The 14,890-nt window shown below is 35.7% G+C and overlaps 1 protein-coding gene across 4 annotated transcripts in view; it reads right to left on the reverse strand.

Moving 5' to 3' along the window:
• Positions 1–14,262, reverse strand: part of znf536 (zinc finger protein 536) — a 172,155-nt gene extending 157,893 nt beyond the window's left edge. For 2 of the 4 annotated variants that reach the window (XM_006641441.3, XM_015368643.2), the window contains exon 1: positions 13,013–13,543. The gene's annotated coding sequence lies outside the window, so the exon portion shown is untranslated. Of the gene's footprint in view, positions 1–6,698; positions 6,757–13,012; positions 13,544–13,715 lie in introns of those variants that run through there. The other 2 variants (XM_015368639.2, XM_015368638.2) reach the window with 2 other exon arrangements.
• Between the last annotated feature and the right edge of the window lie 628 nt (positions 14,263–14,890).

Consider the following 14,890-nt stretch of genomic DNA (forward strand, 5'->3'; position numbering starts at 1 on the left):
TAAAATTCATATTCTCATATTCTCTCATTCCTATGTTTTTCAAATAAATATTTATATCAAATAAAATTAAATTAGTTCGCGTTTTTAGGAGAAGATTGGCAGTTTAGTCTGAAATGTATCAAAATCATTGTCTTTAAACAATAATCAGTCAATAGCACTCATAACTGCAAAAGCAGAAAGTATTTTAGGCATCCCAGTCATAAAAACACACACTATTTCTATGTTCAGGAACAGGCATCTGTGTAAATTTAAGGAATGCAGTGTATCGAAAATTTCTCTCAACTACCCATATTATTCTTTCCTGTCTCATTGTAGCTGGCAAAGAAAATTCTGTAATTGAGTGGTACAGAACATGTGCCCTCCCTGCTCGAAGATGACAGATGGATTATAAAAACTTCAAAGCCGAGCATTTGGAGCACCAGGGGAGAGATAGTAGGTATTTGAACTATCATTCTTTACCCAGGAGACAATGGCACTGTGACATGGCGCATACATCAAGGAATAGTGCAACCAGATAGACATAATCTTTCTTTTCACTATATATTTAACATCCTGTTACGAACAAGTTTCAGCCAAGCAAAAAAAAGGAACAAAATGTTAAGTGAAGAGTTTGTAGAAATGAAAGGTCAAACAGTAGCACTTTTTTTGCATTTTCTCAGAAGAAAGCAATGCCTAAATTATCAGGTGAATGAACATTTCAGTCTCTGGTGTTGAGAGTAACTCTGTTGACTAAAGTGAACATATGTCTTGATCACAAACACTGTCAGCATTGTTTTGGGGATTTTTTTCTTTTTCCCAAAATAAGAGGAGCACCTTAGTGTACACAGGCTTAGAGATAATACCTGTCTTTATACTGTATGTGGGAATATGTCTTTAGGACTAAACGTTTTTCAATACTAAAGAAGGCTTCATAACTTACAACTTACAGTAAAAAGACCTTATCAGTTTTGGCTTCAAAAGGTTTATTTAAATAAAAGTTTCATTTTTTTGCCCCTGTTGGTGTTCCTACAATGTCAGAGCTTGTGAAAGATGAGCTCCAGTGGTACTGCTCGCTGTTGAGTCTCTTGCTGACAATGGACATGAGGGACTCCCTTTATCCACTAGGTCAGCAAGGACTAATCAGTCTTGACCAGAGCAGTCAGACTATTTAACCCTGGACACTTCCCAAGTCAGAGAGCTGATTCATGCCAAAAGACTTGGAGATATAATAATGCTGAGAGGAATTCCTCTGGGAACAAAGACCAGGAAAATGTAATTTAATTGTGACCTGAGGTGGAATACCCCTGTTCTTCACTTTTAGTACAAGTCAACATAAAAACGTAGAAATACATTTCGAGGGAAATAAAAAAAAAATCCCATTCAGAGGTCCCTAACATATTAATGTTACCACACAATCTGATCATGGGTGGCAATCTGTTTTATTTAAACTTAGCTGACTCGATCGAGTTCATCGAACATTTACATCAAACAGTAAAACATAAAACAAGTACGTATACTGACATCTGTTTTTAATTATTGTGAAATAAAATTGAATAGCATTTTGGTTAAATTAAAAATAAAAGAGAGAGACAACACGAGAAAGAGAGCACTTGTGTAAATAAACAGTTACCTAAATTTGTTCTGGAATCATCTGTGGCACTGGCAAAACGGGTGGCATTAATACTCTATAATTCCATCATAAACTGTGTGAACAAGATCAGTATTATTTGGGTCTATCAGTCCATTCCTGGCACAGAACCTATATTACGAACTTCTCTGATGGAGTTCACCGGGAGATTTTAAGGACAACAGGTGCTTTGTGGAGTACCGTGGCCAGTGAAGACATTGATCAAGCTTTGTTGCTTTGATTCTCCATCTGTTTTGAGTTGAATGGATAGCATGAAATGGGGCATCACTTTTTATCAATATTCCACTCTTTGTGCGCAAATGACCATTCTTACAAGCAGGCATCTCCCCTAGAGAATGTTGAGGTCGTGGGCTCATCAACTAAAAACATGGTCAGACAGAAACCGCAGCATTTGTAATTATATATAGTATTGTGTCACCCGCCACAAGGTAAGGTCTTATAGTTGTCTCAAAGTTGAAAGCTCTGCATTACTGTCTACACTGTCAATTGTTAAATTCGTTTTTATTGTATAAAATGACTGTTACTCAGCATCCAGGAATTTCATAAACAGCTTATGGCTTCGCTTGAAATGGGCAGTCATTCTGTTGACAGCGAACAGTGGAATATCCACTGCCTTGAACATTACCATCTGGCACCTACAAGTATCCCATTATTATTATCCTGCTTTCAAAGTCCATCAGTTCTTGTGAACCCAAGTTTAAGGCACAGCTGCCTGCAGCCTTAAGCTTCCTCTGGGAAGAAAGTGCCCCTATAGTTACTGTACTTTATCACATGAATTAATATATTTGAGTCTGAGATGGTGTCAGCTCTCCTATATGTATTTTATATATAAAAACTTACTTTTGCAACACCATGTCAGAATTGCATCCCTTCAAAAATCATAAGATGCCTCGTACATTTTGGTCTGAAATAAGCATCTCACGGTGGAGGTTGTTGTAGAGTCTGCTGGGGTTTTTCTCATTCCTTTAACACTGTATTTGCACTGCAACTTGTTTTGAGAGCATACATCAATGGAAAATAAACTGTAAAATTAATCAGCCGCATAATTAAAAAGCAATGCATTCCAAACATAAAATTTGAAACTAGTCTAAAATTTGCCAGTGCCTTAACCTGCTTTAAATATTGCAATGCTCAAGCACTAGTTTTATTAATGTTATTGGTAATAATAAAAATATACTATTATTGCTTCTTAAATTATGAATATTGAAAAGCTATTTATGTATCTCCAAAGAAGCTGATCCCTTTCCTCTTCTTTTCAAAGCTCAGTAGCATCTATATGCAAGAATGCAATTTCATCTTCTCATTACTAACTATGGAGTTTGATTAAATAGTACAGAAATGAGACTGAACCTCAATAATTAAGATCACTTTCCAGATTAACCACCAACAACAAAAGCAAAGAGAACAGCAGCCTCCAGAAAAGGAAGAGAAAATAGGGAAATGCATGACTTCCTGTCCCTGACAAATAAAAGTCAACCCTTTATTAAATAGTGTACTCAGTGGCAAACTGACCCTAGGAGACGCAAAACAATGTATACATGCAGCTAAAGAGCACTAAAGTCCAAGGGAGGTGAAACCAAATGCTTCTATGGTCAAATTAAGTATTTCTCACAGAACACGGGTACAAGAACATCTTGTAAAAATGAATAAATCTGCTTGCTTGGCATTATGCACATGTATGGTACTGTTCTATGTGTACCACTTACATTTGAGAAAAGAAATACTATTTCAAAGATAAAAGCAGAGCTTGGCCTATACACAGGTAAGAAACAGTCTTATTTATTAATTCAGTAATTCAATAATTTAATCTAATCATAACCTAAAATGCCTGTTAAACCACAATCCTAAATGAACTAAATTCACAAAAGAACATTTGTATCCTTGTCTGGAAAGATGAATTCATCAGGTTGTATGCCTAAACTATAATACTGTGTGTCTATTAAGTGACGTTATTACAATTCAGTTAATTTGAAATTTGTTCCTGCATTAAAAAACTGACTGGAGTCTACAGCAGGGCCAAAGTTTTATTTAAAAAAAAAACATTTGTCCAAGAGGAATTTTATACAATTTAAAGTAAGATACAGCAGCAAATACAAACTATTACTACAAAACCAAACAAAATATAACAGAATAAATCAAATAAAAACTGCACTAGATTAAACATTGACTTTCAATTAGAATAATAAATAGTTAAGGTTTAAGACCATAGAACTCTAATTTTTTTGCACTGCAAGGTGCCTAATCATTACAGATGTACGTAGTTAAATCCAAGGAATGAGGTGTTTTCAGAAAGGTCATGTTGCGTGGAAATCTGGAACGCCACTGAACTGAAGTTCTCCTGAATTAAATTTTTTGTGCTAATGTAAAATGAAAATATTTTAGATAAAGCCTGGCAGACTTTAAAATAAGAGAATATAAATGCTGCACCATAAAAATTAAAACATGCACTGACTTGCTGCCTTAAAATACTGTACACGCAAGGTCCTTGATATTGTCCTTGATTTTTACTTGTTATTATGTTTACCAAATATTCTTGTTTTTTCCCAAGCACTTTTTCAACCTTTTGCAGATTAACTCTACATATTAACAGCTAGAAAACTATGTGTAAGTAAACTTTCAAGTGTGGCAACACATTTTGAAAATGGAAGATGAGCTCATGACCTGTACAACCAAAACAACATCACTTAGCTGAAGTTATACACTGGTTCACTATTTCCTCCATTTCTTATCTATACTAAAAGACTGGAACTGGATGGACATGGATTTTCTAACACTTGTGGGCTTTAAAAATACTTACACAGCACTTTCAATCCACAAGGATATCAATGTCTCTCCACATATTTTGGACAGGTCCTATGTCATCCACCACTGAAGTACAGCACTCCTCAAAATTACCTCACCAGCTGGATTATGGAGAAATTCCAGTTGGCAAGACAGAACAAGACTTAAATGAAAGCCAGGACACAGGGGTTAATACCCATATAACTACAATAAAGGCCATATGATATTCAATGAACACTGGTAGTCAGGAGCTCTGTTTATTGTCTCAGCACCTTCTACAGTGCATTGTCCCCCATCACCTTACAGAGATCCTGGTCCAGAGGGTCACTACTGGTCTACCAATCCCACATACAGCAACAACCCAAGCTCTCCCATCCAAACAGAGAGTACAAGGAGTCCCATTTGCTAACACAGGAGGAAACGTGTTACAGACAGCACAGCATTCTATCCTATCTTTCTGCCAATTATAACGGGTACAAAAAAGACAACCAAAAGATGAAAGAAAGCGAACCTTGTATTCAGATAACTAAAAAAGGTTTTAGGTGATCAAGATTAAAAGATAAAAACCCCACCGAATTCATAAAAATATCACAAGAAACGGCAAAAGAACCAGAGGAGTAACACAAATAAGACTTAAAAGGTGCGTGCGGTAGTTAAGTATCTAGGGACTATTCTCAAAAAGCCATTTTTTAAAATTCAGCTCCCTAATAATATGTATAAATAAAAACAAATTCCCTGAAGTAAGTACTATTTACAGTTGTTCATACCTTGAGTTACAGTTAAAAGTATTTTATATGCAGCTGACAAACCAAAGTTTAACACTATGGGTTCATGGAACACAGGGAGCTCATCTGAACATCAGTCTCTTAGGTACCAGTGTAGATTTCAGACACTTGCACTTCGGTACTTTATTTAAGAACAGTTTGAATCCAAATATTTTTTTAATCTATTCATAGCAAGGAAACACATTATAAAATGTAAAATGAAATGATGAATCTGAAGTTATTTACGTTCTAAAATACATGTGTAAGAGAAAGGTCACTATTTGTTAAATCATTGGTCTTTATCCTTGATGTGTGCTTTTCTGCTATATCTGTAAATAAACTTCTGATTTAATGACTGTTTTAAGAATTATTTATCACTGCCATGACTGCATATAATAGAACTTTCCAATGGGATTCTTGCACAAGTATATTATTCCTATTTTTCCAAAAGGAGACTGTCATAGACCTAATGATGTTAAGAAACAAGCTTTCTAAAAGACCTCTTTGGAATCCCACATGGAAATGTGTTTTGGAAGCATTCCTTAGGCTCGAGGACAAATAGTACATGTCACAGATGTACAAATATTTTAGAAAATGATCATTTTAAAAATAACTTTTTGACAGCTCTGTGAATTTAAATGGCATTATTGTACTGTTGGAACAGTAGGTGACCCCTACCTTTGTGTTAAAATCTTGGAATGCTGATTTCTATAAATGTACTAATTCATGTTTTTGCTAGAGCAGTACTTTAAACAGCAATATAGTAACTGTATCTGTCTAAGCAAAAAGACTTTGCTCTCAAATATAGCTTCAAAATGTATGTCATCAGAGTTTTAAAAAAAACATGTCTCTGCAAGTAAAATGGATAGGAAACCTAATTAAAAAGGAGGAAAAAAAACTACAATGCATGGGTAAACTAGTTGGTTTCTTTTCAAATGTGCAATTTAAGTCATGAACACTTTTTTCTGGTCAATGTATGTCAAGGAATAGGTTTCAAGAACCTACAAAATTATAGAAAATGGTCATCCTTTTAAAAAAAGATTTACTCATGTTACACCAGAAATCCAGATTTTCCCACTTTACTGAAATTCATATGCTACAGTATGTGAAAAAAAATGTTCAATATACTGTCACAGTGAAGTTTATTACAATCTATATTAATACTGAACCTTCTTTTATCAACACAAATACAGAAGTCTGTAACAGCTTATTCAGAACAGTCCAAAGATACGATTAAGTACATCATCCTTTTACACGATCAAGCTCCCTCTCTGGTAAGGAGATGTTAATTCATAGGGCTTGATCTGTCTCGGAGCAGAAAGACGCCAATGCTATCATTATCAGCCAAATCAACCAGGCGTTTAATGGTGGAATCAGGAGACATTTGCTCTCCACTATCACAGTGACATCATTACTGAAAGAATCAACAGCAGGCAGAGCCTTGTCCACAGGGGGCAGAAAAACAATATAGCAGTAAAAGATATGGCCTCTTGTAATGAAATTAAAATATGCACTTGAAAACATACCTTTGGAAGCTCTGCCTATCCTTACATTGTGATAAAACTTTCCAACTACTGTATATGCCTAGGGAAAAAGAAAAACAACTCTGCTTTAGCTCAACAGCAGCAGAATGCTACTTAATGCCATACCCCCCTCTTATATCTAATACTCACCTGTGAAACATTTTGACATGTGAGCTTCTCCCACATTTCTACAACAGTGATGTGTTGGCTGTTTGATATTGTCTCTTGATAAAAAAATAATCAGTTTTGTTAATATCCATGTTTAACCTCTGAGCTCGATTAGGAACACTCACCCCCTAGTTACAGGCCTCTCATGCAGGCACTTCTAAATGGATCCTCTTTTGCGATGTCACTTTTTATGCCAGAATTTTTTTTAATGATAGGCCCTTCAAAGCTAGCCAAACTGCAGGACAAATAACATTTCATTTACTGTGACACTTACATTTAATTGAAAACGGTAATATCAGCTTTTTAACCTTCTGCTGCTAGAAAAAAAGAGAAAAACAAGTATAATTTAATTACCCATAAAAAAGCATCCTCAACATTCTAAACAATCTTTAATAATTATGCACATGTTGCTCCTGACTCCTGACATGTAGTCCCCTGACATATAATCCATGATGGAAAAAACTGCTAAAATGCTATACTAAAACAGAATCATAACCATACTCTATAAGTCTAACTGCTTTGGATTAGAAATTGTCAAAATATTTGCAAGAGAAGAAGTCTAAAAGATGATCACACTGCAGTCTACAAAAGACTCATCTTCCTTGTGTAACAAGTATACGATATGAGTGTAGACAGAAAACCTAAAATCCCTGAGGCTAAAAAAATCCTGCTATTGTAGTAATAACCCGTGAGACCAGTTTAGGAATGTACAGCTTTCAGAAGCACTTCTCATCCTATTTGTAGTTATGCTATTGATGTACGGTGCAGGTCACTTACTTTGCAGCAAGTTCAAATCCTTTTAAAGGAAGCACAACTTCTCAACAAAATTTTGTTCCCTGCAATGTTTTTTTCCACAAGGCAAGTTTCATTAAAGATCCAATTATGCAAATCAAGTCCAGGAGAGGCAGTGAATATGCAGTATAATAGTGTACTGTAATAGTTCAATACAATATACTGCACTGGGCAGATTTACGAGGCAACATAACTGGTACGCCTCCATCCTTTTCAGAAACCTCTTGATCTTAATTAAAGGTGCAGTGTCCTCTTTTCAAACAGCCATCTTGTAGAAACCCTTTAAAAGCAGACAATCCGCAGTAATGGCAACTGGTTGCAAACTGCAAAAGATTTCTGGGGATATATGGTTAACAAAACAGTGAACAGTGCTGTTACCTGATCCCTCATCAATCACACACCCTTAATTAAAGTTGTTTCAATACTACATGTATTCAGTCCTATTTCAAGAAAGAATGACTCTAAAGGAAATGGCAAAATTCTGAGACTTAAATCCAGTGATTGATGCGTGCTTGCCTATTTGCGTAAATCTCTTGTCTAAAATGACATGGCTGTAATTTGTGCTCCTCAAAAGATCAAAGCAAGTTATTTAAACACAATGTATTACATATTTTAAATCCAAATTGGCCCTTTAACAAAGACAAAAAATGTTGTCAACCACAAAAATAGGTTTTATTATGGCACTAGACATTTCTTTCATAAACTACAAATTCTTTGTTTTAAAAGAAATATCCAAATTGATCAGAGTAATACATTTAAAAAAAACTACCATCAATCAAAAGTAAATCTTTTCTGGGGAGTTTTGTGGGGAGCTGAAGAAACTTTAGAAGCCATTCATCTAGAAAAATGGCATGGTCAGACTGTTAACTGCTTATCTTTTTCAAGGTTGTGCAAATGGTTCCAACTTAACTCCTTCAATTATTAAATAACAACATCAATCCAGCTCTTCAGGCTGGCGATCATATTGATCTTTCTGTAAACTCAAGGGAAAGGGAGAAACGAGTCTGGTATAACTAAACTGAGAGTTACACCGAAACCGCTTTGACTAACCTATCCCGTCTTTACTTTTTAAACTATAAGGGGAACAAAACGGACAAGGATCCTACAACATTTTTTACATCTAACAATTGTATACAGCACTTGGACTCTAAAGACATCTATGGAAAGCACATCTGTATGACAGTTGTTTTTCTTTGGTCTATTTGTTTAGCTGCATTGCTGCAAGTGTCTAGATTAAAGTTTTACCTTTCTTCGTATATTTTAAAGAGAAGGACTGTAAATACCCTTTACACGTTTTTCACATTCTTTTAATGCCAAGACAAGAACTATCAATTCCTCCAAAAGATTTTCCTCTCACCACCCCAAAACAGAGACATTTAATCTGCTCTACACCTGTGTGTTACACAGACTGAGTTCAAGCATCTCTTATCATTAGGACAAGCAGCAGTTATTCAGTTACCATTCAAATCCTTGCTTCTCATAACTCAACCTGAAAAGATTTCAAGAACAGAGGTTCCTTGTGAAAACTGTAGTATGGTATTTCCTCTGAGATTGCTTAAATTGCTTAAATATCTCTAATTTAAGCTTATTACACTGTGATACCATTTTGTTCACTTCCTTACTCCATGTGTGATTGGGTTATTATGAAATGTCAGAACTTTATAGCAAAAAATCTTATTTGCTAAGTACACGATCACTGTCAATTGTGATTTGAAATAAGAGGCAAGGTAAAGAAAGAAAAACAGTATGAAATCGCACTCATAATCTTTGCTTGCGAAAAAAAACAACAAAAGAATATCATGATGCCGTGGCTCTTACAATAGAGACAGAATGAAAGATGACTGATCGTTACCTTTAGAACCATAATAGAGTAACAACAGTCCATCCCTATCAGCTGTGATTGATTGCTCTCTGATTGATCATTTAAGGCGTACTTCTTAGGTGGGTGATACATACATACAATAAACAACTGGTTATAATGTTGAAGAAGCAACACTCATCCATCCAGATAGTTCTGGTGAATACGTAAGGTGAGATAGGGGATGGGAGTTCGAGGCATTCAGGATTCACCAAGGAAAAAAAGATTTCCCATCTCAGAGGAATTTAAATTCTTGTCAGTTACTTCACCACTACCAAAATGCATCCAGAATTGTACACATTACGCTTTCTCTTGCCTTAAATTGTAGACATGCAGTATAGTAGTTAATTTTCTATTGAAATGTTCTATATTGGGGGGGAATTCCAAGTTGCCACTTCTCTAATGATATAATTTATGGCTCAGATGAACAGCATACCTTAAACTTTTAAGGAAACACAGATTTTATAGTTAAGTCATAGTATGTGACTTGAAGGACTAAATGCTTCACATCCAGCTGTGATTTGGGTGTTAAGGCAGCCATTTCCTTTCTAGAATGCACACATAAAATTTGAACCTTTTTTCTGATTTTCTTTTATCCAGCTATCAAATTAGTGTGATGGGTATAGACAAGATCAGGTCCATATAGGTAAAAGCCTTACACCTTAACAGCCAGTTGGGATCCACTACACATATCAATTAATAACTAATCTCTAGCCTTTCCAGTGATTCCACCCCATGGAGGCCTGATTGTCTTGTGCATCTGGAAGACAATTTCAACCAATTAAAGTCTGTAGAATCAGTTAATGTGGAATGGCTGTTTGATCACGTCTCTGCACTAGACGCACTTCACTGGTTTCAGATTGACTGTGTTAAAGGTAGCCTAGGTACAGTACATTTCTTACTTTTTTAAGTTACCTATTTCATGCACTAGTTCAAGTCAGCATCTTCAGTTTACAATGGAATGAATAAAGGCAACATAATGTCTAGTTTCAAGATAACCGCTAAAGAATTAGTTTATATCTTAAAATTGTGTAAAATATGACATCCGATATTCAATCTGTTATATTTGTGGGCTCTATGTGTTTTCCTATTTGTGTCAAAAGATATAGAGGAGTTCTTCAATGCCGTAGATGTGGTGAAGTGGCATTCTTTTCTGTTATTGTTATTCATGTGTATGTTTTATGCATATACCCTAGTTATATTTCAATAGCATTCACTTATAAGACAAGATATATAACATATCAATAAAAAGTGATCTGGTTCACTCTTTAATATAATAAGATTTAAATTAAAACTACAGTAACATTATTCTGTTAAGTTTTTTTCTACAATGATCTCTCACACATATGTTGAATGGCAGAACAGGTTAGGTAAATGAGAACCAGAAAAAAACAGATAAAGAATAGATATACAGACACATCCGGACAACAACATTTCTTGTTTTCACATATCCTTTAACTTTCTTTCCTTTAGTATATAAAGCACTGTTAATATGCAAATTTATAAATAGTGTGGTATAAAATGTGAAAACCCACAATTTATCTATCCTGGTTCAGAACAGCATAACAGTGGGTTTGGTAACATCTATCCACCCCATATCACATTACTCAATAGATTTATCTTCAGAAACCACTGCATCCTTGTTGGCAACTAATTGTATATTGTATATGTTGTTACACTCAGGTAAATGCTGTGTAAATATGTTGAGACAGTTTTATATCAAGTACATATAATGTAGCGTAAGGAGGCATTTTTCAAAAATAGTAGGTCAAGGGTGGCATTTCTAGCTTTTCAAACTAAACTGACTCTTATCCATCGCAATTTCTAGCGAAATAAAAAAATGAAGAGCTGACAAAAATGTCTACGCCCAGAGACACAATTACAGACATAATATCCGCCTAACAAATACCGTTAAACAATGACTACCATTTACATATACATCTGCACACGCTATTCGTCCATTTCCTTTAACAATGAATATAAGGAAAAAACAGTTATCTAATTTCAACTTTGCGGAAGATGTACAAAAGTAAAACAATTAGATACGCATTGTTTAATGTTGCATGGAGCAGTATCCCCTTACAAGCATTGTGTCATTTTAAGTTGCTATCAAGTAGCCTCGCAGCACAACATGAGAAAAAATCCATCTTTAAAAAGAGATCTGTTCCCCAAACTAACTCAAGGTGAGGTTATTCTGAAGGAGGATCCATGTAACACCTGCATATCCTACAACGAAGTTCCGAATTAAAAAGAGTTTAACTGTCACTTCCCAACGTTTTAGTATTTTCTAATTATTATTTGTAAAACTGCAACAGATGGGTGCGATGAAATCTGGATTTTATCCTATTCATCATCAAAGAAAAGCTCTTTTCATAAAATATGGGATGTGCCCCGCCTACGACTTTTTTCTCAATACCTCATTCCTAACAAACTTACTGATAACGTTACATAATATCATTTAAACAATCGTATGTTTTTTTTTACTTTATAAATAAAGTAAAGCGCACGTTACTCTTTGCTATAGCCGAGATTACTGGACTGATTGCTAATGTGGTTCGCTAAAAACCCCAGACTCACCCCCGGTTCTGTTAAACATGTCATTTCACATTCAATTAATACCGCAGTCTTGGAAGCTCTCTCCGTTCAATCGTAAAGATATACAGTAGTTACTCTCCGTATCCTTGTAACTTTTTTTCCAATAACATTATCATTACCTCAAGCTACTACAGTTGCAAGTGAAGCTAATTCGCTCGTTTTTTTTATTCCTTAGCGATATTCTTGTTATTGTTTTCCTGATAAAAGGTTTTAAAACCTGATATGACATTTACTTCTTAGTTGTTGAATGCCATAACGTTCCTCAAAGCATAATGCAGGGCTTCTATTCATAAGAGGTCGATCACAGCACAAAATGGCAGGTCTCTCAGGCACTTCCATCTCACAAGTTTTGACACATGGCATGCACCAGATAACTTTGATCCTAATTTTTCAACAATCTGTATTCAGGTTAGCTGAAATCATGAACAAAACCCCTTGGGGTATTCCGAGAAAGTTTGCAAAGAAGAATCTAAAGAGGAAAGTTTTTATCCCCCGCCTCAGCGGCAGTATAGTATCCGGTGCACATCATATTAATAGCGGGGGAATGATAACTTTTGCTTCAATCTAAGGCAGTATTAATTAAATATTTAACTCTCTAAGAAGTAACGATTTTCAAAGACAAAAAAGAACCTCAGATTTCTTCGGAGTAAGTTCTACAGCGCCGTTCAATGGCTTCTCGGTTGCTTTCATTATTTTTCTGCTTTTTCCCCTGACAGCTCCGCATGCAAACGTCACTGCTATGGATATTTAATTATACTGTATTTTTTAATCACGGTGGAAAACAGGCCCCACTGTGATGGTTTAAGAGAAACAAAAATAGTCCAAACTGACTTTAAAAGCGCAGAGACGCTGCCAGAAAACCCATTCGAAAGGCTAAAATAGTCTAAAGCTGTGCACTTCTTACCTTAAAATTTTAAAGCAACGCGTAGAAGAAACTCCTGCACGTAAACGAAGCGTTGTAAAAGATTGTGTTCAATGAATAATGAAGCATGTCCACATGATTGACTTGATCATTTTCTTGCGCTGAGGGGGAAAAGTGTGCTTCGGACCTGTTACGATTGTCCACTCCAGAATGCCCTTCTAACTGTACCCAACACATCCCGAGTGGAGAGTGTATTATTTTATTCTGTCTCTTTTCAGGATAAACGTGTTCATTGATACTGATCACCCAGCATCACAAGACATTTCCATCTTTCAGCTTGGACTCCCCCTATCTGGTAGGTGAAATGCATTGTACCATTAAAAAAGCACTCCATTGTCGTCTTCGGCATAATTCACAGCAACTAGATAGGTCTTGCGGCATTTAGCTTTGATGAGCCAAAAGCTCAGCCCTTGATATAATAACCTACACAGAATAATCTCTAATCGTCCATTTTCCCCTGTGTAGCAACTGAAAAAACATTTACCACAGCGCAGCTTGGTCCTGACCTTGAGCTCCTGTAAACACACTTATTAAAATCTGCCTATTCTCTAAGAACCCACTCACATTGTCAGTCTTGTTATTCAGACACACAGCGAATCATAAGGCTTTGATACCTGCCGTCTCAAATGTAGTAATCGCTTCTGTCTTAGTAAAGATATATGATAGTTAAAATAGCCTTTCTTACCTTTTCTGATAACTATTTCAAGTCTGTTTTCTTCCAAAAAACTCCAGGGTAAATCTTTGTAGACAGCGCGTCCCAAGCATCAGTCACAGCTCCAGCGTTTAAGAGAAGTAATCAGCGATAAAATGACGTTGATCTGCACTGTAACCTTGTGGCGTATTTAATGTAAATAAGCCAGTTATGTTGCCAATCGTATGCATACAAACGCAAAAGGTCCAGTGAAGAGCATTTTTTATATTCCCTTACGAACAAGCTGTATTCAAATGCATTACTTAGAAGGAGCGCTGTTTTGAAACAATAGAAAATGCCAATCTGTTTGTAGAAATATGATTTTAATTAATCACGTAGCTAGCTATAAAAATTAGCACGCCGCAATAAACTTAAAAATGGGAAAAGATGCTACAGGGATCGCGCTCGTTCAAAGCTCCAAAGCAACTTGAAAATTAAAGGTGTTTTGAGGGGCTTTTCGATTTAGACATAAAACTTTTTCTGCACAACTTCAGAAGCGTTTTTGTTCGTAAGGCAATATGCGGTTCTACAGAGCACACAACAGAATGTTCGCCTGTGGATGGTATGATGGGGTATGTTTCTTCAGGAAAAAAAAGCTGAATAATGCAATTACAGATTCAGTGTCCCAGAGTTGACAAAAGCTAGAGCTTCAATAGACTCTTTGTTATGGGATTATATAATGATTGTGGTGTAATTATGGGAAAAGGATTTGGTAATAATAAAAAAGTATCAAAATACACCAATAGACAGCTTGTTTTAAAGAATATGCCTGCATGTGACATTAGGACGTTGATAACAAACAAGAAGGATTTGAAAAGGTTGACAAAGGAGAAAGACAGTGATGCGCATGATTAGAGGCAATGCAGACGGATTGATTATTCAAAATGTCGAGCCACAGGGACACTTTAAACATTGATTCAGGTAAAACTAGATTCTCAATAAATCAGGGCTGAAATTAGCTCCCGAGGGGACCGCTGACAAACACCGTTTTTACTTTACATATACAATACGTGGTAGGAAAATGTTCCCATTGCGCTTTCAGCTACAAGAATTGCGCTCATGGAACACACAGAATACTCCGACTGGCATTCAGTTTTAATCTGTTCCCCCTGTTCTTCTTCAAATTAATAAAAAAAAGGGTTTTCACCACTTAAATTTTCATTTTTGAT

Source organism: Lepisosteus oculatus, chromosome 20, assembly GCF_040954835.1.
Source record: "Lepisosteus oculatus isolate fLepOcu1 chromosome 20, fLepOcu1.hap2, whole genome shotgun sequence".
NCBI classification, from domain to species: domain Eukaryota; kingdom Metazoa; phylum Chordata; class Actinopteri; order Semionotiformes; family Lepisosteidae; genus Lepisosteus; species Lepisosteus oculatus.